General features: G+C 39.7%; 1 protein-coding gene across 1 annotated transcript in view; it reads left to right on the plus strand.

Moving 5' to 3' along the window:
- Positions 1–26,552, plus strand: part of trip4 (thyroid hormone receptor interactor 4) — an 83,436-nt gene that overhangs the window by 56,075 nt on the left and 809 nt on the right. The gene's annotated exons all lie outside the window — the stretch shown is intronic.

Below are 26,552 nucleotides of genomic sequence, written 5' to 3' on the forward strand. Positions count from 1 at the left end.
CTGAGCTCCCCTGCTTATAGTGGTGTTACGACTGCATCTTCCTCCTTCAGCTGTGGAAATAGCCTGATTACTGATGGCTGGGAATGGATTTGACCCAACACCGTCAGGTTGGCTACTGAAAAATATCAGTCAATATAATGTTGTTAAACTACATCTTTATGTCTTGTCTTTCCTTCTATATATATGGACACATTTGGAGTAGTTTTTCCAGTTCTAAGCAGTGATGCCAAGCTTAGTTAGCAAGTTGCATCCATACACTTTTTTGATACACTGCACAGATAATCCCTAAACAAATAAAAAATTAGAATTTTACTCACTAAAGATAGACCACAGATCTTCTTTTTTAAATTGCTGTTGGTGCTGTTAAGAACAAAACAAGCCTTATTACTTTATAGAAAATGTAATTAAAAATGCTCCAAAAGAAAACAACACTGCAAACATTGAACATGGTAGAGAGGAGGGGTACCAACGCCTAGCTAACTACCAGCCTTTTCGAAACATTAGTCAACTAAAGCTGCCGCACACCTGAAACCGATAACTTTGACCTTTTAGTACAACTGAAATTAGTAATTTATCTAAAAAAGAAACATGGAGCCAGTCTGGAGTGGCTATTTCAGGAACTGGTGTGTTTTGTGTTTTTAACCCTGATGGTTGGTGTTTTCCTTTCATGGTGATGTGCACCAACTGCCCCTTACTGATGTTTGTTTTGTCATTTTTGTGGATTCACTTTGACACCAACAGCAAAATTCAAAACCTGACGTTCTGATTAGAAAGGCTGGTCTTAATTAGGTTTTGTATTTTGTGTATTTTAATAAAGGAGGTCCTAACTATATAAGCCCAAATCATTTAAAAAAAAATTCACTGAAGTATGCTTCAGTGTAGGAAATAAAAGAAGAATTGCCAGAGCATATGTGACAAAGACTGCTTCTGAAACCATTTCCTCCTCTGCTGTCTGCACTCACATCAAACAGAGCTGCTTCCTCAAAGGTCAAAATCAGCTTTGCATCGCCTTGCTACTGTGAAATCTTTCCCTTTTTATTTTATGGTTTAGTTACGTTAAAGCAAATGTGAAACAGTGTCAGATTCACAGAGCAGCCAAAACAGAAGGGCAAGAGTTCTCTGAAAACTTAAACGTATATGTGTGAGTTCACACAGCTTAACAGTTTTGACAGATGACACTGAACGAAATGATCACAGAAGGCTGAAATAATACAGCATTTTATTATAGACTGATAAAATGTATGAAGTTCAGTGAGGACATGTGAACTAGAATATTGGCACACAAATTGATTCAATAGTGGCTGAGCTGTAAAACTAGGGGAATCTCATAGGAGAAAAATAGAAGCGCATGATTGAAATAGTCTGATTTTTAGATTTGTCGCTTGCTAGTCCAGCCTTACACCCAGTCGTTCTCTCATCTGCACCCAATTCCCTCAAACACGCTGCTTCTTCTTCCTGCTAATTATCGAGTGCACTGCCTTATTCCTCTAGCAGCTTGTTAAGCTCTCCAGGAGCACAGTTGACCCACTTTACATGCAGACCTGTAGGCTAAAGCCCCGCTGATTACTCCTTTTTTCTCTTTCCTAGTGAGCTCCACAACACTCTATATATTAGACACAAAACCTGCATTTGAGGTACAAAAAAGAAAAAAAACTGCAAGGGGAAAGCGCAATGATATATAGCCATATTGTTCATAGCAGAGCAGGTTTGTTACAGTGTGCTGTAGACATAAAAATAACAAGAGAAAAAAAAGGCACAAGCACTCTAATGTTTGTAAGTGCTTGTGCCAAATGCTTCTGTAATAAATCACTGCAAAAAAAACCCTTAATGCTGAGGTGCAATGGATGAGGGACAATTATACCATGCCCTGTTTTTTCTTTTCACAATGCATTTTTAGGGTAGCAGATAGGGCTGTTCGATATAACGATATATATCGGATGATGATATAAAAACGTCTATCGTTTCATTTTACGCTATCGTTTGTTTTGTGCTGTCGCAAAATAAACTGTTTACGGCAATAATTTTTCATCGTTTTGATGGTCACTGTAGTGGCTATATTAATTTCCTAAAGTTCTCTCTTTCTCTTATATTTTATGTAACCACACTACAGATGGACAAGCGCCTGTTTTTATGTGTTGTCGTTAGCAACAACGACGGTAAAACCATCACGTGTCCGCTTGTTTATTTTCCACATAAACCTTTCACAATAAAGCTCAAGATCCTGTTGAGACTTTTCAAAATAAACTGAATCACATGAAAGAGTATGCAGAATATGATGATGAGAAGCAAAAAAGGAGCTGTCAGGTGCTAAAACATAAACCTTAGACTCAAACGTTAGAACAGGCTTTTCCCCGCAGCATGCCGTGTAATAAATACTCACAAAGAAAACGGCGGCCTTTACAACTTATGTCTAAAAATGTGTAGTTTAAAGCATCGCTAAAACACTCGACTCCAGATACACGATGCCCAGCTGGAAACACTTCACCTTACCCAAGATTCACAGAATTTACAAAAAATGTAAAAGATTTTGTGATTTATATCGTTATCGGCTGATAGATGTTTTATATCGGGTTATGAGATTTTGGTCATATCGCACAGCCCTAGTAGCAAATATTTTATGATACTGTAGAACAAATTAAGTTAAACTCTGGTGATTCATAGCTAAGATTTGAGGCCAGTTCATGGTTTCCAAGTCCTCGAGCTTCTGCGGGTTCGCAAAAAGAGAATTTCTTATTTGCTGAAGTAAAAAGGTCTTGGGATGTCCCAAAATCTGTGACTGCAAAGGCTTGGCAGCTCAACAAACCACTAGAAAAAGCCCACTGGATGCTCATTTCACGTGCTGTATGTTTACTGTATGTTCTGTGTCCCATTTGAAGCTCTTATTTAGACCACCTCCAACTTGTTGCCTTCCTGTTTTATGTGTACTCGCCTGCATACACATATACCACTGTAGAGCAATAGAAGTGTCTGCGATCATTCACCAGCATGCAATAAACATGCACTGGCCTTTAATTTAGTTTCCACTTCAGTTATGATGCACAACCCAGTGGATGAAGCAGCTGTGATCCTGCTGGGAACTGAACTAAATAAAGGTGCCATAGAAAAGGTCTAACGCTGCCTGTAGTTGATTCATCCACCATCGAAGTGTTTTATTCATGAAAGCATTAACGTAAGTCAAATCTGTCGTTCAGTTTTAATAAAGACTCTTCATTCTTCAATGTAAGCAGTAATTATCTTGTGATGGACATGAACCTAAATTGTATTTATAGACATTAAATTTCTGTGGCCACACGGGCATTAAAAGTAACTGAACTAAATCACAAATGTGACATTTTTATGGCTGGAGACACACCCTTTACCCAAAACACATTTGTGGCTGTATTGCACTGCTTTGATCCAAGTGTGGCATTCCACTGTTTAAATGTTGAGCTTTCATTCCAAATAACAAGTCTATCATTTTGCATATTTGCTGTAGTGAAACAAATTGCTTCAAACTTTGGTGCCTGACACCATTTAGTTGGGTAAGATACATCTCAAATGGCAACTAATCTCTGATATATATATATATATATATATATATACATACATACATACACACATATGTATATGTATATATGTATATGTGTATGTGTATATATGTATGTATATATATGTGTGTATATGTGTATATATAAGTGTATGTATGTGTGTGTGTGTGTGTGTGTGTGTATATGTGTGTATATATGTGTGTGTATATATATATGTGTGTATATATTAGGGGTGGGGGAAAAAATCGATACTGTGTAGTATCGTGATATTTTGTTTGCTAATAATGTATCGATACAGGGACAGCAGAAATCGATATTTTGTTACAAAAAAGTTTTTGTGGACTGGAACATGCTCTAACTTCAGAGCATGTTGATCCTTTTTCTGAGCAAGAATCCTGACACTGTCCAAATGTGTTTAACTTTTTTTTGGCAGCAATAAACATGTTTTATTTTAATTAAGTTTAAAACTTTTTTATTTAATGTAAAATTATATTTTGTTTTCATTTACTTTCAAATTCTTCAGTTGCTAGTATGTATGTGTATATATATGTATGTATATATATATATGTGTGTGTATATATATGTATGTGTGTATATATGTATATGTATATATACATATATACATGTATATATTAGGGGTGCGACGATACACAAAATTCACGGTTCGGTTCGATACTTTGGTGTCACGGTTCGATATTTTTTCGATACAAAAAAAAATGTTCATGCCTTTTTAATTTGTCATTTATTAAAATTATAAATATATATTTTAACTCAAAAGTACAGTTTTTAAATTTAATGTTGCTGAAACAACAAAGTAATAAAAAAATAAATCTATCTGATCGAGAAATCACTCATCTTTGGAAAAGAGAGTTTATTACAGAGAAATGGCTCTTTCCAAAATAAAAGCTGTACTATACGCTTCTTCTGGGCTATATTCTCAGCAGCATATTAAACATATCAGGTCCCCATAAGGAGAATCATGTGCTAACGGCTGTCTAAATGACTCGGGTAAAGTTTGTAGCATGCGTGCTTGTTGTTTTTGTCTGCTTCCACTTGTCTTTGCACTAGGATGATGTCAGAGTAAATGTGCAGTCATATTCGTTGTGTTCCCACTAGTGCTTTCAGGTTAATCTCATTGAAATGACCTTAACGCCACAACACGGCAAATCTCCGTTAACGAGCTACCGCGGATCGCCCCGTGCATGGGGCTAGACGGCCAACACGTTAACGAGCTAACTGCGCTAACACACTAGTTCCCACCAATGTAATTGAGCATTGCGTGGCACATCCAACATACTGTTTTACTTTAGTCCATGACGCGCTTACCTTCAGGGTCATACGTCACATTAAAACCAAAAGAGTTCCAAACGCCAGATCTGAATTAGGGTGGAGGAGGTTCAATTTGCCATGTTGCAACGACAGCTTAACTTCTGTCTCGCTAGCTTGCCCTGCACTCAGTGAATCTGCGTTCGATTACTCCGCCTAGGCTGCACTGTCGAGTGCAGATCCACTGAGCAATACGAGTATCGTTGCACCCCTAGTATGTATGTATGTGTGTGTATGTATATATATATATATATATATATATATATATATATATATATATATATATATATATATATATATATATATATATATATATATATATACACACACACACGTATGTATGTGTTGTTCACACTAGAAATTAGATATTAGATTTCAAAAGACAAAAAAAAATCTAAAGTAAAGCATAGGCAGCCCATTTGAATTCGAGCTAATCTCTTGTACTCCCCTTCCTTTGCCACTAACTACATCAATATTTACACATCAAAGTAAACAGAGACAACAGTGCATCTTATTAGCACTGTGAAGTAAATATTAGTGTGCCCATCATGCTCGGCTCAGGCACAATAAAGCCTGGAATATTCAGCAGCAATTATAAAAATGCTTGCTCTGCTGATGCTGCCCGAAGTCCCGTCTCAATGACGCTTCCTTTCTGAAGGTTACACCGTGTCCAGTGGAACTGAGGATCCCCCATTAACACCGCTCCCTGTAAACGCATCGAGTCGTTTTGAAAATTTCCATCATTAGCCTTACCTCCTCTGTGCCTCCCCACCCCCACTCTTAAAGAAAGAAAAAAAATCAATAGCATCTGCTACCCTACAGTTAAGCCTGCTTCGTTGCTGAAGGAGACAAACTGAGGGGGAGCTAAATTGATTAAGTATCCGTCTATTTTTAGAGATGATCCTCAGTTTGTCCACGTTGATGAGACAGTAAAATATAAAAGATGATAAATGCATTCACACTCAGGATTTCTGTATAGGTCATTATTTGCTGTAACTTTGCGATAAAATAAACATGAGCGTGTAACCCGTGCCTGCCGCAGCTTTTGAAATGATGATGAAACGGTGTCGGCACGCCTGGTGTCTGTTCACTGAGCGTTTGTCACATGTCTGCAGTGCTTGTGGGTAATTAGCATGTGACACGGAACATTGCTAAACTAACAAATGATGCAAATAACAGAGCTAATTTCGTGTTGTGGCATATTTGCCATAATTATCGACTCCGCCCACCTCTGCAGCCACCCGTGTGCTACTGAAATGTTAGACCCTTTAAGTATAATCATCATACATGTGACAGCAATCTGTTAATCAGCAAAGGGCTCTTACTTCCTTCAACCCTGTGTGCTCCCTCTCTCAGCTGCCTCTCAGTTTATTTGCTCTCCATATGTTTGAAGTGTTCCTTTGCATGAATTGCAGAGGGAAACAGTGGTGGAGGAAATGTTTGTATATTTACCATATGTTCAAATAACACCACACATTTCCCCTCACTGTTGGGAGACGTTGGGGCCACGATATTAATGAATCTTGCACAGAATATGTGCACACCTTATTTTTGCACCACTGTGTGGATATATTTATTTTTGGATGGATTTGCCGGCGTGCCGAGTGTCAGCCTGCACACGTGAAAATAACGTAGCTCAATTTCCATTTTTATGAACAAGCCTCTGTCAGGGAGACTGATGGAGAGAGATCTGCTGGATGAATGTCATTCTGCCTCAGGCATGCCAGGGAGCTTGTCCACTTCTTTAGACTGTCTTCAGCATAGTCTCACACACACAAGTACTTACACCTTGATATTCATACTCCCATTTTTCACAAGTTCACATTCTTCTCTCGCTATCTCTAGCACGTGTGACAGGTCCATATGCAATTTCTCAGCTGCGTAGACACTCAGCTGTAACCTTGAGTTGAATGATCGGTTTAACCAGACTGGAGGGATTCCTGATATTAGAGATGGGCGCTCGAGCTCAGTCGTGAAATGAGTTCAAACTTGACACTAAAGCGTTTGTAGATAAATGCAACTAACAGGGTTGGTCGCATTTAAAGCCTCAACTGTTGTTGTTATTGTCAGAACTTCTCCTCTCACCCACACATTAACACACACATGCACCAGTTGGTGCAGGCTTTTGTCCAAAGTAGTAAGAATTATGTGCAGTGGGAGTGTGAAGCACCAACCCTGGCAGCGCCTGTGCTCTTCTCTCCCATTTGAGCCGTGCAGCACCACATGGAGCACACAGATAGATAAATCCTCGAGCGGTGTAAGATTAATCAGAGAATGATGGTGGCTGTTAGACAATGTCAGGCAAATAAAATGTGTTCCCCTGATTCTTGTTGATGGCAGTGCAAGAGCACAACTTGCCAAATTAAATCCCCTCCAGGCTCTTTTTGATAAACAGCATGAAGATAGTCTGGCAAAGTGTTAGGTCTTTGAAATTGTCTGTCAAAAGAAATAATTCATCCCCGTCAAATGTCTTGTCTCAGACATTTGAAGCAGAGGGTTTTGTTCCACTCACCTACTGAGGATTTTAAGTATTTGAAAGACGTCAAGTGTGCTGCAAAGAGCTTCATGCTAACATTATGCAGATATCATATAATCCTGTGAAAGGACCCCGGAGACACATAGTGTGATACTACAAATAAAAAACATAAGGATATTAGGTGTAAAGCTCAGCAGCTAATGCACAGCCTATTTGCCCATATTGCAAAAAAAAAACTATAATGGTATACATGTTACTAAATTATTTAGTATAGTGCATTAACATATCTATTATCCGAGCAAAATCAATAATGTACTTGTGTTCTCTCTGTCCATTTGCTCCTTGTTGTTGGTCAAATCCTCCTCAGTCAGAAGAGAAACACAAGATTCATAAATGGTGCAGATGTATGGAACCTCTAAGACTGAACCCTAACCCTGCTCTGAGAAAAAGTAATGAAAATTAGAAAAGGTAATTACTTGTTCTGCAAAAACATTGTTTAATGAACTTAGAAGAACTTGTTTTCTTTAAGTGCAAGGCTAGCTCTTCATCCCTTTATTCTACACAAAGCTGATTTTAGAGATACTGCACAAGCATGAGATTGACATCAGTGTTATCATCAAACTCTTGGAAAGAAAGCCAAGCGTCATGCCCCCCAAAAATGGCTTAATATACCGATATGTATACAGAGTATAGCTCCGCCTGTCTATTTATACAGTGAAGGAAATTGCATTTGTGGGTTGAGCCTCTGTTACCCCAGGTGCAGACAATCAGGTGCCTGATTAGCACTTTTTAGCGATGAGCCCACATTCTGCCTACAGCAGCTGGATCACAGGGTTAAAGTGTGAACAAGATACCGAGCTCAGAACAAAAGGTAGTAGCAGAATAAAATGTTTGGCAACGGCAAGTTCTTCATGGGTGTAACCCACATACTCAACTCTGCTGCTCAACCCACAAATGCAATTTACTTTACACCATATATATATATAGATATATATATCTATATATCTATATAGATATATATAAACACATTGGTGTATATATATGAATAGTTATGTCTCTGAGTGGCAGCAGTGAATGGCCTGCCTCACCGGTTCCTTTCCCTAGAGATGAGTCTTGTACTTGAACTGACTGTTAAACAACAGGCACTACTGTACATCACTGTGCAGGAACAAAGCAATGCACAAAGCTTCCCATCTCCTGACCTTAAATCTAGTGTGTGTGTGTGTGTGTGTGTGTGTGTGTGTGTGTGTGTGTGATTGTGTTCCTTCCACCGTGTATCAGAGTACGTGAGGAGAGAGTGCCTGCAGGGGTGTCAGCGGAGGTTTAAGATATTCAGCTTGCTGTCAGCACCGACACATTTCTCCCTCTGCACCGCTGCACAGATATGCAAATCCAGCCTCCTCAGAATGCAGAGCACCAGATCAGCTTCAATTTATTCCATTCTGCTCTCTCTGCACTCACCCTCCCTCCTTCCCTCTCCGCTCTCGCCCCTGTCTCTTTCTCTCCCCGTCTCCTCCTCTTTCTAGCTGTCTCCATTCTGTCTTTGGTTTTCTGTTTGGTCTTCTGTTCATGGCATATGCCCTCAGTGAGGAATTGAGGGGGGATTTATTCTGAGCAGCTTCCAGCCTAAGCTTGATGCAAAGAAGCACATCATTCTTTCACTCTAGTACAACAAGAGGAGCCGGATTGCTTGATTGTGTGCGTTTAAGTACATATATTCTCACCTGTGCATGCATGCTTGGATATGTATGTTTTAGCGTTAACGACTGTGAGCGTTGTGCGCATGCAGCAATCTACCTCTCTTTCGCTTAGTTAATTACCAGCAATATAACAGCAGTGGCCTACATTGCAAGTGGTGAAACACAATTAGTCAGTTGCCAAGCCGCTCTCAAAAAGGCTATCTCACCAACACACAGTGTCATCAGTAATCTAGTCTCAGCATAATCTAAATGCCAATGTCTATCCTCTGTGATCCATCCCCATCCCGCACTACATTTACATTCTAATTAGATGTGGCCAAGGCCGCTTTATAAGGACCCTCTTTAATAACATGGCTGTATTCACCTTTTCAGAGTCCCATTGCGGCTGTAGAAAAGTAGGCTACACTTTATATTTTGTCCCTTTGACATTGTGGCTAGTGAGGATTTAAGTAGCTTTTCAAAGCCCTTGGCACATGAGTGTGTGTAGCCTGACAAGAGGTTTTCGTGTCTCTAGAGCATGAATTATAAAAAGAATTGTAAGAAATGTAGATTTGGTGTCAGCGCAGGCATAAAATGATAAGACTATACACATCGGCTCCATTTTGTCCATAATTAGGCATAAAGAACATTTAATTGTAGGCCCTGCAGAATCAGTTATATTATTTATTTAAGTAAGTTCTTGACTCTTCTTTCTAATAATGCCAACAAATTTAAACTGGAATTAAAGATTTCATTAGTAATCTGCTGGAAGCTCATTTTTAAATTCGGTGATTCATTTCTTGACCCATTAAAAGTTGTTTAAATGTTAAAAATCTTTATATGAAAACAAAACATAGCATTTTCTCCTTTGCAAAAAACAAAAGAGAAAAACAGGTTTGCATATTTTCCACAGTTTTTCTTTCTCACATGAAAGTATACAACGAGAAATAGTACACTTAAGTCATAGTCGGAGGTAAAAGACTAAATATTTAGCAGCTTTTTAAAAAAAAATACATCAGTGATTGCTTTGCTTACAAGTTATTTCAAATTGTCCAAAAAACATTATTTTAAGTTATACATACATCAGATATAATAAGATTTTTTAAAGTTGGGGGGAAAAACTCCCAAAAACCAAATTCTTTGGTTTGTTTGAGATCGTGGTAGCACTTGGCACCGTATTTTCACGTCAGTTTAAATAGTGTAGGTTAGATAAACTCCCAGTCTTCTCTCAGCTTCAGTCTGGGGCTTTAAGAGAAACATGGAGCCTTTTAGACACATAATTGTGTTATCCTTAAATTAACACTGTCTGTTAATGTTGCAGACGGGCAGGACTTGATAACATTTGCTGCCCTGCTCCAACATTAGTGATGATTATACCGACAGCTAATGTGGCTACTGGGGTAATTGCTAAAAGTTAAATGGCTAATGTTAATGTGAGTGCCGGCCAGGTTAACACTGATGAAAACTCTTCAATACTTCATTGTTGTTGAGACAGGAGCTTTACTGACCTCTGAAATTCCTTCTCCAGTGCTGCCAGTGTTATGAACATTAACTACTTAATTTATTAGTGAGGCAAGGTGCGTGGCTCTCTGTCTGCAGCAGTGTCATGTGAAGTTGTGTGTCAGCTGGAAGAGGCGACGACAGCACTGTTTGTATCGATGTTGATGTGAATGAGTATCTAATCCAATCGATTAGTGTTCAAGCTTCACTTTTTCTTTCACACTATTCGAAAAAACTAACTTTAACATTTAACCAGTGAGTCATCAAAACATAAACTGGGGTTGATCTAATCAGTAATTCAACAAATTGTTTCCCTTTTTTGCTAAAACGAAAAATCTCAAAGAAACATCTGAATCCATTCACTGTATCAGTCTGGCCTGCTTTCACTGTTAGCATTTAGGTGTTTTTTAGCAGCTCTTTTAATATGAAAATTGTCCTTCCTAATTTGCTGAGACTTGACAGCTGTTTAAACAACGCGCGGTGACAGGGCTTTCAGAGTGTTTGGATATAGCTGCCTGTGTTGGTGTTCTGGTGACAACGCATTGCTCTAACAAGAGAATTTGATAGAAGCTAATGTGAAAAGAATAAAACATCTTCTGGATGACTGCCCTCATTTTCACTCTTGTAAATGCTCTCTCAACAGTGGCAAGCCTGATTTCCATTTTGAGCTGGCAATAGGTGCTTTCACCAGCTGTGGGAGAAGATTGGTGGTTTTCCTTCTTAACTGTATTTCTAATTACAAAAGTCATGTTTAAAAATGAACAGCAATGTCCTTCTTGGCTTTGAAGTAAAATTATTCGACACACATCACAGCTCGTTTTGAACCAGTTGAAATGTGATGTTAGTGTCTTCTGAACAGCACAAACGGTAAGAGGAATTTCTGCTCTCGTCAATTAGTGAGTCATAATTTTGAAGTGCTGTCATTTTTCCAAATCGCTATTACACTTTGTTTTACTTTCTTAAAGCGACAGACCACTCATTACCTGTCCTTATCTGGTGTAGCGGACATGACTATGAAGCTGCAATACAATAATAATAATATGTCATATTGGGGCATTTGCAGGTAATGACCAGCAGTGTTTTTATCTATTCAGTACTTCATTACACTTTGATACTCCTGTTATTTAAGTTTGGAAATCGTGATCACTGTCTTCAATTTAAATATGATATATATATATATATATATATATATATAATATAGTCTGTATTACAATATGACTTCTTTGACTTTATTAGTACAGAAATGCATTTCTTTTGTATTTCTGTAAGCCTTCACATGTCAACAGCAACCGGGCTTAGCTTTCTACATGTAAAGGCTTAATCAAAGGTGGAAACATTCACAACCTATAAAAGGTGTTTGTAACTTTAAGAAACTGATTTGGTTTTTAATTCAGCTATAAGAAAAATGGGTGGTCCAATATGGCTTCTAAATTCTTCGTTAGGTCTAATATGACCTTTATAGATTACAGTGTATAGTGATACAGTGGAAATGGAAATAAACAACAGAGAATAATTATCTTCACATAATACATCTCATATAGCTCATGGTGTACCGTATTTTTCAGACTATAAGGCACATTTAAAATCCTTTAATTTTCTCAGAAATCGACAGTGTGCCTCATTTATGAATTCTGGTTGTGCTTACTGACCTCGAACCGATTTTATGTGGGACACAGCGCTCACAAATTTGTCAAAAAATGTTTTAGTACGACTTCGGTAAGCTATGAAGCTGCACCGCTTGATGGATTGTCAGAGCATTACAGCTACCGTAGTCAGGAGCCTCGCGGAGTAATCTGAGTCCTAAACTCCGTCCGCTTCAGGTCCCAAAGTCAAACGAACACTGCGGCATCACTGAGAGTTAAAAACTGTCTAAATTCTTTCATCTTTAATACAATTATCAGTGTTGCTGCTTTACCAGGTGTAACAATTAAGTTTAACATCCAGGCATCCATGAAAACAGAATTTATTACATTTAACAGAGTTAGAAGTTAGCGGGTAGTTAGCTCGCTAGTTTCCACCTAAACATGATATAGCATGTTCTGACTGAGAGACTTCTGAAAAAATTCAAACGTACAGCTCTGCTATCACTTCCAACATAAATGAAGACAGAAAACTAAACAGCAGTGACTTTTGTAGGGTTACTGAAGTTGGACTAGCTGGTATATAATGATGTGCTACGTAATCGCTAGCTACACAGCTATGTTAGCATAGCAGACCCATTCATAGACAGCGCGCCTTATAATCTGGTACGCCTTATGGTCCGAAAAATAAGGTATTCTTTAATTTAACCAGTTGAACCAGTCTGTCAATTTAAATATATAATGAGTAGCTTCGATAAAATTCTAACTGTGGCTCTTTCTTGTAAAGCACAAAGCCAAAATGGTAAAGTTGGTTCAAGTGAGTAAATTTGAAACTCTAATTTGTTTAAGCTGCATCTCAGGGTCTTTAATTTTCTCTGGGATTTTAGTCGAAGATTAAAGAAGACATTAATGCTTAGACACAGTTCTGTGGGGGAATGCTAAATAGATACATAAAACACAGTGAGCCCCTGTCAGTGATCTTACAATTTATTTATACTTCAAACAAGAAGTGACACAGTCTGCAGAATTCATTTTATTTTCTTCTGCGGCACTCATGTTGTCTCCAGCTGACTTTCCTTTGTTTCCTCTTGCGAATGAGAATCAGAACCCTGTGGCCCTGACAATATTATCTACTTGAAAGGAACACATAATAAAACCATATGCTTTATTTTACACCACATAAAACCTCAATAAAGCTCACTCCAAAAGGCAAAACGAAGTGATTAAAAAATCGAAATGGAATTGGTCGAAATTTTTTCCAAAGCTTTCGTTACCAAATTCAGAGCTGTGTTTGCAGACTCCTTTGTCTGTTGGTGATTAAAGGAAATAAGTTATTGTGAAGTAATTCTCAATAACAAACAGCTCTGCAGCAGGCACAAACTTACACTGCCTACACATGCTAATCTGTGACGGTCTGATGGTGTTTTCTGGAGGAACCTGCTCAATCTTTTGTGGCACATTAGCCAGCCAGCTCTCAGAAAGTAACAAACCTCATTACAGGCTCCCCTGTAATTGTGCTTGAAAAACCGGCATTATTATTTCTTTGAAACCAGCGGCGTTAAACTAACGACGCGTCAGTTAGACAGGTCAGGCGTCAGCAGTGCTGTGGCAAAGTAGGACATGTAATGCACGCCTTCCAGAAGGAACATCCATCTGCTCATTCACTTTTATCAGCAGGATATGAGGTGTGAGCAAATACCAAACAAAACAGTAAAATTCTGGAGAAAGAAAAACACTCCTCTGAATCTCTTCTTGTTCTTAACAATTTGCCATTTGGTGTGAAAGACAGTTGCAAAGTTTGTAAAAGGAAAAATGAACAAGATAAACTTCATTAATGCGTAAGCTGTTACAACACATGTTTGGTTGCTCAAAATTCCTTTGCAGTCACTTTTTCTTGTTCTGTTTTGTGACAGTAAAAGGTGAAGAAGAGCTTTTATATCTTTTATCGAAGAAGTGTAAAACATTTTTAGAGGCGTTCGTAAATTGTCATACCAGCACACCAGATTCATCACCTGAGCTATTTCTTTATTTTGATTTAAGCTACATCCACACAGGGAACAGTTTGCTACTCGTGCATCGCTTTGAAGGTGACTGTCAGCTCCCACTGGACTTTCCAGGCTCCAGTTGCCTAGGTAACCCTGTAACATACCACACTACCTTGTCATATGTCAATCAGTGATATCCTTCGCTGTCATTGGTAGTCACTTCAATCGCTCACCTTGAAGCTGATAACAGATTAGCTTACACGCCCCTAGTGTTCGTTTTATGTTTTTCATGTGTGTTTGCCACTTCACTTACTTTTTGTTTACTTTTGTTTGTGTGGATGCAGCTAAGTGTAAAAAAATGTGTAGTAGTCTCAGGCAGATATAGAAGTTTTCAACTTTGAGAATATATATTTTTTCCACGGCAGTATCGCCTGCAAGGCATCAAATTAAACATTATTTTCATCAAATGTGGAAGAGCAAAAAATTAGTGAATGTTAATTTCCTGAGCTAATTTGGCTCCAAGCAATTCCTGAAACTTTTATCATCTGTCTCCAGAGGTTTGAATAGATGCAGGGAATTTGAAATTCTTTGTCTGATAGGATTTAAGCTCGGCTCTACTGGTTGTCCAGTTTATCAGAAGATTAAGCTACATTTTGGACGTTCTTTATCATTTGTCTTTGCTGTGCGAATGTAGACGAACGGGGAAGGAAAAACAATCACTAGAACCACGATTACATAAAGGATGCGTCTAATGAGAAGCTTGGAACAGGTTGGAACATGTTATAAGATTAGATCAAGATAAGATGAACTTTATTTATCCCCAAAATTGGGAAGTTATTGCGTCACATCAGGCTAACTATTAAACATATCATATTACAAAAAAGCAGACAGCGACTTGGATGAGGAGGAACCAGGTCATATGAATGACACACTAACAAGCAGAATGAGAGAAGATCAATGAGATTTAAAGCACAGGGAACAGCTGATTGGCTCATCAACGGCAAGCAAGAACACAACTAGACCAGAGTGATGATAATAGTTTGATGTAAAGTAAAATTATTAGAAATACATTCACGAAATGTAACTAATTTCTGCCATTAGTAAAACTTTAGGAACAATTCCTTTGTGCTACAACAATATTCATATATCATAATCGCACATTCCCGAGCATTTCTCTTTACTTGCTAACAGTTACATGAACCTTTTTGAGCTAACGGGTCTAAAGCAAGGACAAGAATGTGTTAAAATTAATAAATGTATTCCTAAGATCTAAGCAGACACATTTGTTTTCTTATAAAGATAGCACTCATTGTATGCTAACGTGCTAAAAAGGTAACTGGCTTTCAGAGCTCCTCAGACTCCTCAGATTGAAGTTACCCTGTGATACATGCGTATCCAGTCATTTGCCCTTTTCCTAATAATTTCCAGGGACAGCTTCTTAAGAGTTTTTTGTGTAAATGTCTTATAAAACGTTGCCTTGCAAAATTTGTACTTGATCTTGTAAATTAGTAAATTATAAAGTCTTTATTAGGGACTATATCAGTGTTGGCGATCTGTATTTAAAAAAAAAGAGGCCTCACTTTTTCCTTGTTGGAGGAGAAAACAGCTGCTATTGAAAAGGCGATGTTTTTGTACTTAATTCAGTGTGAAGTTTTTAACTATGATATCACCTTAATTTGAAAAGACGTTAAAGTGAAATGTGAAATATGCAGCATTGATGATGAGTACTCTTTGTCGGACAACCCTGAAAGCTGTGAAAACTGAACCATGGTCTCGTTTTCACACGCGGGATCGCCTCCGTTGTGTAATCAATATGTAGACTGTGTGGCACAATTGTGTCAATGTTACTTCAAGCTCACACTGTTAGACTGATTACTCCCAATGGGCCTCTTTCCCTAAAAGTAATGACACTTTTGTATTGTTCAGTTTTGGGGGTGGGTTAAAACTTGTCATTATTACAGATGTTTGTGTAGACGTCTGCAGAGACTCCACCTCTGTCTCAGTTTATTTTAGCTCATTTTTGCTGAGTTGTAGTTTGTTTGAAGCAAAATTCTGCTATAAGACATTTTCCAAAGGCCAGGAGAGTCAACAGATGTCTTATCTCCCGATGCAGCCCTTTAACGACGAAGATGTTAGGATTCAGCACTTTCAGTTTTTGTCTGCTTATCTTGAAGTTTGAACTGTTAACCTGTGGGGCCAGACGGATGCCGTTCCAACCGTCTACTTTCAGTTTGTCAGAGGATGTCTTCATCACTCAGTTTGTAACGTTGAGAAACTGACAGTCATGCTCGCTTTCCGCAGAAGCTAGCCAGGTTTGTGTTTGAGTAAAAATGGGAAGAGCTCCAAACTGTTTTTATTTTTTTCCTCCAAATTCCTCACATTCCTGCTTTTGCTACTGTTTATGTTTGCAGGTGAACTGTAACACTTTTTTCAGTGCCGGCAGCGACTGAGTTGTTCTGCTTTCAGAAAAGAAGCAGGAGAAGTGAGACTGAAATTGAAAACAATTTCCGAACAAAACCAGGACTGATGTGCAGCGATATTCAGGTTCCCCCTTCATCTTTTTACTTTAGGTTTCTGTATCAGAGTGACACAGCTGGTAGTACACAGACATCCGTCTTTGTTCTGTCAAATGCAAGAAATTGGAATTTAGACTCACCTTACAATGGCAATCAGTTTTTACCCTGCAGCTTTAAAAATTAATATAAACTTAAGAGCTCTAACATGAGGGAATGCTCAGTATTTTTTTTTTTTGCTTGAAATGTTAATGGAGCTGTGTGATTGTGGATGACTAAGACTGGCCACTGGCAAGTTTGAAAATTAACTGGCAACACTCTAAGTCTCCCTGTTTGGGGCCATGTAGGTGCTTAATAAGCAGCTTTTTAGTGCTTATCAATGTGCAGCGTTTCATATGAAAACATATGTTGTACTATCAGTAAGTGTATTTCATCTCTAATCTTATGAATGAACATTTACAGTACTGTGCAAAAGTCTTAAGTCACCATTCATTCCTTTATATTTTGCTTGGAGGACGTACAGCGTATAAGGAAAAGCAAAGTTTGTACATTGATTTTGAAAGTCAGCATTCATTCTCTAACAAAGCCTGAACACACTCCTGATTACTGTGGATCATTGCCACATTGAAAAATGAAGGGGCTGTTTGATAAGATCCCCAAAACCACTGCCTGAAATGCAGACCCGAACTATTACAGAGCCTCCACCATGTTTTACAGATAGCTGTATATACTCACTGTTGTACCTTCAGACATATTGAAGATGATTTAAATCAAATTTGGATTCATCACCCCATAAGACCCCATTGTCTCTTTTGGCCCAGATCTTGTCTAATTCAGGGTATTTTCTCCCTGTTTCCCTTCTATAAAGCCAACCTGAGGTCCTTTGTGATGATTAGATGGATAAGATGAAGGGCCAGATGTACCTCTCAAGTCTGTCAGGTCTTTCCGCTTTCTTAAGGACATGACTTTCAGAAACTGTTTACTGTTCTGCTATAGATATATATTTTTAGGCCTCCCACTTCTGTTTTTTGCACAGTACTGTATGTCTACTTATAACCAGACTCTATACATGTACATGGTGCTTATGAGTTCCAGACTGGGGTTTTTAAAGACATACAAAATTGTATTACAGCAAGATCGCGAAATTATTTAAACTCTTTATTTATACTTGTTCTTACAATTGAAACTACAGCACAACATTGAAGAAGAAAAGGTAAACGGAGCAGTAACAGAGTCTGAGCTCTGTTTTGTGTGGGATTTTCGAAACACCGATATGAATGAGCTATCATCATGTCCTCACTACATTCTCCCACCAACCAGCAGCACCTTTGCTGTCCCTGCCTTGTCAGACACTGGTTCTCTAGCGAGTTGTGACGAACTGTCATGTGCGTGACTAAACCGGCTCAGCAGCCCGCTGTTGGTTGGAGAAATCACTCAGCCATTACGGCCCCTCAGTTTCTGTGAAAACAGCTTCAGGCAGGAGATTTGGACAGACCAAGAGATAGAGAGAGACTGTTTTCACTGCAGTGGGAAGCATGGTTGATGCGTCTCCCTAACCCCTTGCAAACAGCATGCCAACACAAGTCTGAAACAGCACCTTCTCTATCCACTTGTAAATTCACCAGCTCGGCAGCACAGGAAGGGAATGTAAATTAGGTGTGACTAACAGCAAGATGGGAATCCAGGCAGTTTTTCCCCTCCTCTCTTGCTGTTCTCCCCTGGCTACTGAGGGCTTTGTACACATCCACTTTCCTGCAGTGCTGCAGGCTGTCAGCTTGGTTTCACATGCAGAATGACTTGAGCTGGAGGTGCATAAGCTGAGGCCAGATATGGTAAAGAAGATAAAAGGGCAGATCTGCTGAACTGGAGTAGCATGAAAAAGGCTACAGGATTTGTGATTAATTGGGTGCCCTTTTTCTCCTTCTTCAAAAGCCACTGGACCAGCGTCATACTTACTGAGATATGGGAAACACCACTGCCATTTTTGACTTCCCTAAAACATTTGAGCTTTGTTAACCAGCTCAAATCATTTATGTGTGATGCAAAACCCAAAAATCAGCCAAAGATGCAGTCAAAGAAAAACAGCCAGGCAATGACGGAATTATAACAACCAGATTGAAAACTATTAAAAAAAATAATGTTCATTGATCACTTTCTGGTGCGTGAGTGCACTTACAGGCTGCACTATTTTGGCCCAAATCATTGAGCAACAAACCATTTCAGTGATCAAGCAAAAATCCCCTCTCAGTGCAGGCAGACGCAAGTTTGCCCCTCGTAGCGATGCTGGTGACTTTTCCTTTTTCATATCTATGTTGTTTGATTGTGATCAAACAACAGTTTCTCGTAAACCCAGTGCAGTTCTTATCTGGCACTGTTTATCCATTTGCTAAACCACGATAATTTAAAGGAAAGACACAGTTTGACATCTTCAAGTTAAAAATTGAAAGAAAAATTAGGACTTTTTTGTCATGTTAGTCTAGAAGTTTTTAACTCTTTGATAACATAAAGTAATAAAGGAGAATTTTGGACTTTACCCTGGATAACGCATTGGTACCTCGCACATGTTCAAATCACCTTGCGAGGCAGCTGGATTCGATCACATAGATCACAAGAGAGTCCTTCATCCCAAGGCTCTAGCTCTGTGTTTGTGGCTGAAACCCGGTCAGTACAGTCCAGTCAGCTTTCAGTGAGGAACTAGTGGTCAGTCAGTTCAGCCATGTTTTAGGCGCAACAGCAGATAAAAAGGTTCCTCCAACCATCTATTATTGTAACTTGCATTTGGCTGCAAATGACTTTATGTGGGAACATCTTACAAAAATGATATCAATTGGCTAATGATAAACTTCATAGAGTTCAAAGTTACTCAAACTTTTGGATTATTTTTGATTTTCCTGGCTTCCCCCGTCGTCTGGTTTATTTCGTTGACGTCTCGCGTCAGGGTAACATTCAAAAAGAGGGCTGGGACTTTTTATCTTGCATAAAGTGACTTAACAAATGGGTTACTACTAACGAGTTCAGCAACATTTAAGCTCTTCAAATGGTCCTCTAAGAAGCTAGATTTAAAAAAAAATCCAGTTTAAAAATTGTATTTTTGTTTTATCCTTTGTGCTGAAAACATACAAAACTGTGACTCAGAAACAAAGATTAATATCCAACCATGATTTCTGTGTACAGTCACAGCCCCGCTCTCCAAGCACTATGCCTGTCATAGACTCTGCACTGGTTATGGTGAGATCCCAGTGGGGAGGAGATACTGTTGAAGGTGTTATATTCAATCACAGCGCTGATGGTTTTCCACTTTCCTTTTCAGCGGTGTCATCGTTTGTAGGCATAAAGTAATTTCCTCTTGTCAAACTGTCTTCATAAGGTGTGTCAACATGTGGTTAATGTGTATATGCATAGCTGTTCTAAGGTTTATTATTCAGGTGCACTGGGATCTGTGTGTAATAAAAAGACACAATAAGAATACCAAAATCAGCCTTTTTTTTTCTATCTTTGAGTGCGTAGGCAGTTACTCTCACAGAAAGAGAAACAGCAACCAGCCAATTATTCTTGCGATTATTATTGCAAGGGAGCGGATGGGCCTGCATGTTATTGATGTCAGGAAGGATGTCAATGGACCTCCATTTCAATCCAATAAATACTCTTTGCACTGCTGCCCCTGGATTTTCAAGGGGGGTTATGCAAGAGTGCTTTCCATCGACGGTGAGCCACGTTCTCCCATTGCGCGTAATGGGAATAGTATGCACGCAGTCATATTTGTTAATACGTAAGGAAAGTATCCAAGTGCGGTGCGTATCTGTCTTTCTGGCACAGTATGTTTTACAGGGCTGATGATGGAGCTGGCCCTCTGCAGACAATCGGTGCTTATTTTATGGCCTCCTCCCCAGCTGCAGCGTGTGGGCAATAAACCTTTCTCCCGCAATCTCCAAACAGTGCAGCAATCAATGGGAAATTATCTCAGCCAATCGATGGGCCAGGCTTTCTGTTCCTCCCTCTGTCTACCTCTCCTGCTGTCCTCCTGTATGTATCCCCTTTCCCCCGTACACCCACCCTCCCCCCACACTTCTCCTCCTCATCCCTTCTGTCTCATTTTTGCTGTGTCTCTGTTTTTTCCACCCACTCCCTCTCCCCCAACCCCCTCTCACTTGCATTTCCTCTAGCTCTCTCAGCTCTGCTGCGCCTATTTTGAAATGCGACAGCTCAGCAGCTCCATTAACAAAAGTCGCCTTCACACATGGAGCATGTCACATTACCGGACTGACTTTCCTGTTGAATATGAGAGTCGAACTTGTTGTGAAGCCCAGCGTCTGTGCTCCTTGTTGCCGTCCTTGGTTTTCTGTGCCCAGTTGCATAAAACGATGTTATTTTTCCATATTTCGCTTCAGGGTGTATTTTAATAGGTTTACAAAATTGCCACTTCTCAAACTCTCAGACTAAGTACCAAGTGGTTTCCAACAGCTAGTCTAAAAGCAAAGTAAATACCGAAGGGTCAAAGAGTTTTTAGTTTTTTTAGACTTTATTCTTCAGATTAACTCTTGAAGGTACTGATGAAAAAATAACTTTTTGAAAAGGCTGAACTGAACAAAAGAAACAGCTTTCATTTTCCTGATTTCATAATCACTATATTTATGTAGGACAGCATGGGGGCAAGGTGATTAGCACTGTTGAAGGCCCTGGGTTCAAATCCACCACCACGCTAGGTGTAGAGCTGTTCTCCCTGTGTCTGCGTGGGTTCTCTCCGGGTACCCCGGCTTCATCCCACAGTCCAAAGAGGTGAGGTGAATTGGTGTTCCTAATTGCCCATAGGTGTAAATGGTTGTGTGTCTGTCTTGGTGCATTCCCGAATAAGGTGAAAATTCTGAGTTCCCAGTCGGAAATCTTTTGTGGAACTCAACTTGGAAAGTCGAGTGGGAAATCCGAGTAGACCATCATACCCTGAGTTAGCAATCCAAGATGCTGACACTGAATGTAAACAGTTATCTTTGGATCTGTACTCCCACTGCTGTGTATTTTCGACTGACTTGATAAGTCACTGAACACACTGACCAAGCTTGATCCGTGAATGCGTTTTTTTAAGCACAAAATAGAAGTATATGCTGTGTTGCTAGGGTTACGTGCATGGCCCTAACTTGCCAAGAACCAAAACAAGTCCTGGAAAGCACCAACTCTGGAATGACGTCATCTTGAGTCCCAACATCTGAGTTCCGACTTATCTAGAACGCATCACCTGGGTTAGCCCCGCGACGGACTGGTAACCTAGCCAAGGTGAACCCTTCCTCTCGCCCTGAGGTAGCTGGGATAAATATAAATATATTTGGATATATTTATATTAACACAAGATCAAATGAAGAGCTCTCCTCAGCTCTACAGAGCTTTTCTTTGATATCTTTCCCTAAGAGTTTTGGTTTTCTCTCACCTTCTCTTATCAGAGGTTCTATCACAGCACTCTACTGTGCTCAGAGAAAAGGCTTTTGAAAACAGATTTAAGCTGTTTGGCACATCCATTTTCACACAAACTCTGGAGAATATTGGGAGAATCGCAGCATTACATTTCTAAAAGTAAATTTTCAGCGCTGCTTCAGACTCATTCTTACTGACAATTCTCCTTTTGGGTGAGCCGAGGCGACTGTGGACACAGCGTGTGCAAGATGAAGCACAAAATACACCCATTCACCACGAACTGTCTAGTTAGGTGAAGTGTTCTCTCGTGAGCACAATTTGACATCGCAGACTGTGAGCTTGGTGGTTAAAGCTGTTTACAGGTCTGAAATTGTCTTTGGTAAGTGGAACATAGCAGAGCATTTATCAGCCAAAGGGCTGGATGGACTCAAAAACAAAGTGAAGATTGAATTGACAGTGACCAGGTGCCTGTATTTGTAGTAAATGCTAATCCTTCTCCGTGTCTGCTGGAGGTGAGGTGTGAATAGGACCTGTTTGCCAACACATTCACCATAACACCTTCAGGAGGTGATATGTCAATGCCGCGTTGTCACCTTGTTGCACTGAACTCAGGTGGCTTAAAGATTCATTAATAGATCCTCCCGAAGTTGAGACCTTAAGACGATCTCTGCAGCTTAAGTGTCACGTAAAGAAGCCCACATTTTCTGAATTAAACTGAGTATTGGAGCTTTTTTGAATAACCTGCCGTCTTCGACCTACTACTGGTTTACTCAGCTGTTCACAAAATAAATTAAAATGCAGCACGCTGGCTGTCCTTAAAATTGCATAACTAGTCATTTTATAAGGAAACCCAATGCTTCCCACAGATTGACCTCTTTGGGGTGCGGTTGGGTGGTTTGTGTTCATCAGGCTTCCAGATATTTGGAGTCAGCCAGCATCGCTCCATCTTTGGTTTTAGATGAATTAACACAGGTTGGAAAACTGTTGTTGTAGGCAAAGAGTTTTAATCAGCTTGAGTAACTCTGCCTCGTCTCTTCTGTTAGTGTGCTACGTGCTCTGCTCCATCCCTCCCCCTCTCATACACAGTGACAGCCATAGACTGAAGTCTTTGGACAGCAGAGGAGAGAAATTAGCATGACTATGCAGTACTGTGAAAAAGGTTTGAGTCACCCCTCGTTCTAAACTTTTTGCTAGGAAAATGGGAAGTAATTGAGGTGCAGTTATTTTTTTGAAATGTGGAAACATGCATGCTAATGCAGCATATAACACAAAAACAGAGCTTGTACAAATTTAACAAGCTCGAAATTCAGTATTTGGTGACAGCCTGAGCTCTTTTAAGCTAGCTTTCTTTAAGTAGTGTTCAGGGATATTTCTCCGGGCTTCTGTCAAGATGATCCCACACTGCTTCAAAAAAGTTGAGGTCCGGGCTCTGGGGAGGCCGATCCAAAAAGACTGATAGTCTTTGTATGATTTTTAATGCTATGGCAGTGTGTTTAGCATCATTGTCATACTGAAAAATGAAGCTTTTGTCAATCATATGCTTTCCATTCTGCATTCATAATTACATAAATTACATAAATTTTGACAAGATCGCCAACACTACTGGCTGAAATGTAGCCTAAACCATGACAGAGCCTCCATCAAGCGTTATTTACTGTTGTTACTGTTGTACCTCTCTCTGATCTGAATTTAAAAAAATAAAATAAAATTCTTTTGCTTAGTTGTCTGCCATGTAAAGACACAACACTGGTCCAAAGAAGCAATTTGAAAGACTTTCAGAAAGCCTGGAGAACTGTATGTGTTTTTCATTATGACTAACAGGATTTTATGACCTATCACTTTTAGAGGGTGTCAGGGTGGGGGCTTTGTTTTTACGTCAGGTTGCCATTGTCACCGAGACAAAGTAACATGGACAGTCTAGTTAACGAATGCTTCAAGTGCTTGTTTCGATATCATGTTTGTTTCAGTAAAAATATACACAAATGTCACTGTGTCAAATTGCCAGTGGCGATTTTTCCTGGATTTTGATCCCAGCTGTCACTCACACAGCACTAAAAGGAAGTTTTTGTGATTTTGTTTTGTTTTTTTAAAGGCTGAACAAGTCAGAGAAGTTGAAGTGCTAGAGAACCCTTCAGGGAAAATAAAGTCTGCTTACGCTGGCACAACACCGCTCTGACTTCAGCTCTTCGGAGTTCAGCTGCCATCTCGATATTTTATGGTTTAGTCATTGCGCTCTTAACATCTAATATTTATTTTCCTCCTAAAATACATGCTACAATATAACCACTCTTAGACCTCGTCTGCTGGATGGCTCAGAAAAGCCTTTTTAACTTAGGCTGCGTTTCTGTGTGGGTGAATGTATCATTACAGTAATCTTGGATAACCTTTTGGCAGCACTCACCTAACAAAATTCCAGGGGTGTTTCCACACCTAAGCAGCACTCGCTCCTGGCAGAACAGACACACACTGACAGCCATTCAGAGAGGTTTGGAAATGGTGAGCAAACAGCACTTCTCCTTAACACCTTATTTATGCTGCTACTACCCACAGAGTTCAGCCATAACATGACAACATGAAAAGAAAGCATAAGTGACAACCACCGCCCCTGCCTGTCACACTTGTATAATTTTTTCCCCCTGCCTCAGCCACCGGGTGGGGGGAAAGCAGTTAATGTCGTAGTTTGACAAACAGGAGGCTTGTGTGAGGCTGAGAGACGCCGGGTTATTATTTGCTTCGCAGTAAGAGACGGGGTCAACAAGGGGTATGGAAAACCGGCAGAGGTTGTCCTGTGCAGAATAGGGACAGAGCAGTAGACCGCGGGCTGTAATAGAGAAATTCTGAATGTGATGAAAATTCGGAATGCCGCTCTGACAGACAACAAGTTGCACTCACGATAGATTAGGAGGTCAGCTCCGGTCAATGGCTGCGAGAGTTTTTGTTTACGCGCCATAGCTACAGGCATTGGTATAAATAGCAACTCGATAAAATCCCTCTTCAACATTCTCAGCTGTTTCATCGGTGTAAACAGTCGCAGCAGAGGTTCCCATGAGTTTGGTGAGCAACAAGTTGTAACCGTGGATCTACAACAAAAGCGGCTGCCTGTGTATGGTTTTACAAATAGAAGAGCATTAATCAGCAAGTTTGTGCAGGTGCTGCTTCAACTACCAAATCCAAAAGATTACCAAGAAATCCTTCACTGATGCATTCTTGGCAGATTGGAAGACATGCAAAGACATAAATTTGTAATATTTATTTGTTACTACTGACTTTTCATATTTCCTGATTTCCATTGACTTCCTGCTATTCTGTTTGCTACTGATATAAATTCTGTCTTTCTGCTGGAGATAAGACTGTTTGTGCAGATGGACTTAAGCCAAGCTGGGTGTTAGAGGTGTCGCACAAGGATCAATATTAGCCTCCTTACTTTTTACTGCACACATAAATAACTTTTATTTTTCTGCACACTGCAGTATCCAGTTTGTATGCCGACTGTTATGGCAGTGAGGATACAGGAGTTGTAGAACAAAATCAACTAAACCAAGCTAGTGCTGCAGGATCAGCTCAACTAATTGCATAACAACAACATAATAATGAAAATTTCCATTAAATTGTCAGATGATGTGGTTCTCCAGGCTCATCCCGTTATTTTCCTCTAAGCTCCTCTTGGGCTATCTTAGGCCTGACTTAGCTGTTGTAGAGCCTACGATGCAGCCTTGCTAATTGGCCGCTCCTAGTTGTGGTCTTTTTCTTTCTGGTTCTTACTGTCTCTCTAAAAATGCAAAACCTGTGAAGGCGTAAATGCACAGAAGGAAATGACACTGCTGAGCAGGTGAACCACAGTAGTTTTGCTGGCAGTGTCGACCTGACATGTAGTTACTCGGGATTTGCACGTCAGGTTACTACCCGAAGAAGTCTGAATTAGTCATCAGATGAAAAGATCTTGTGCCAGAGTTGGCCAGGCTTTTTTTTAATGTAATTTAGCAAAGTCTAATCAGTCCTACCTGTCCTTGAGAGCTGTGCATATTGAGGTGAACCCTCAGTATTTACATCCTGACGCCTCGTCATGATTGTACACCAGGGCAATGATACGAATCGCTTCTTCTCTTTCTGACGTGTGATGTGAAGGAGGTTTTCTTAACTGAGGAACCAGTAATATGACCATGCACACCAGTGGTTTTGCGCTCTAGTGAGCCTCAACTTTTCACTTTACATTCGAAAGATCCCCACTTTGAGACCAGGAGGAGACACAAACAAGCTAGTGTGATCAAGACCATATAAATGTTAGGGTTGCATCAGGAAAGACATCCAGTGCTTAAAGAAAAAAAAAAAATCTGTTATACATCCAGATGCTCATCCACTATGGCGACCGCTTGGAAAATAATGGAGCAGAGCTGAAAGTACCTTCTTCTGTTCACCTGATCGTTTGGAAACTCCAGAAGTTTTCTGCTTGTTTTTTAATTGTTTTTTGTTTTTTAGCGTTGTGACGATTTCTGTCAAGAGGGCCGATCTTGATCTTTAACCTACACAGGGTTTAACTGTCCAATGAGCCTTTAAAAATTATGA

The sequence above is a fragment of the Copadichromis virginalis genome, linkage group LG1 (genome assembly GCF_057382275.1).
Source record: "Copadichromis virginalis isolate Kocher_CV1m ecotype Utaka linkage group LG1, C_Virginalis_male_GT1.1, whole genome shotgun sequence".
NCBI lineage: Eukaryota > Metazoa > Chordata > Actinopteri > Cichliformes > Cichlidae > Copadichromis > Copadichromis virginalis.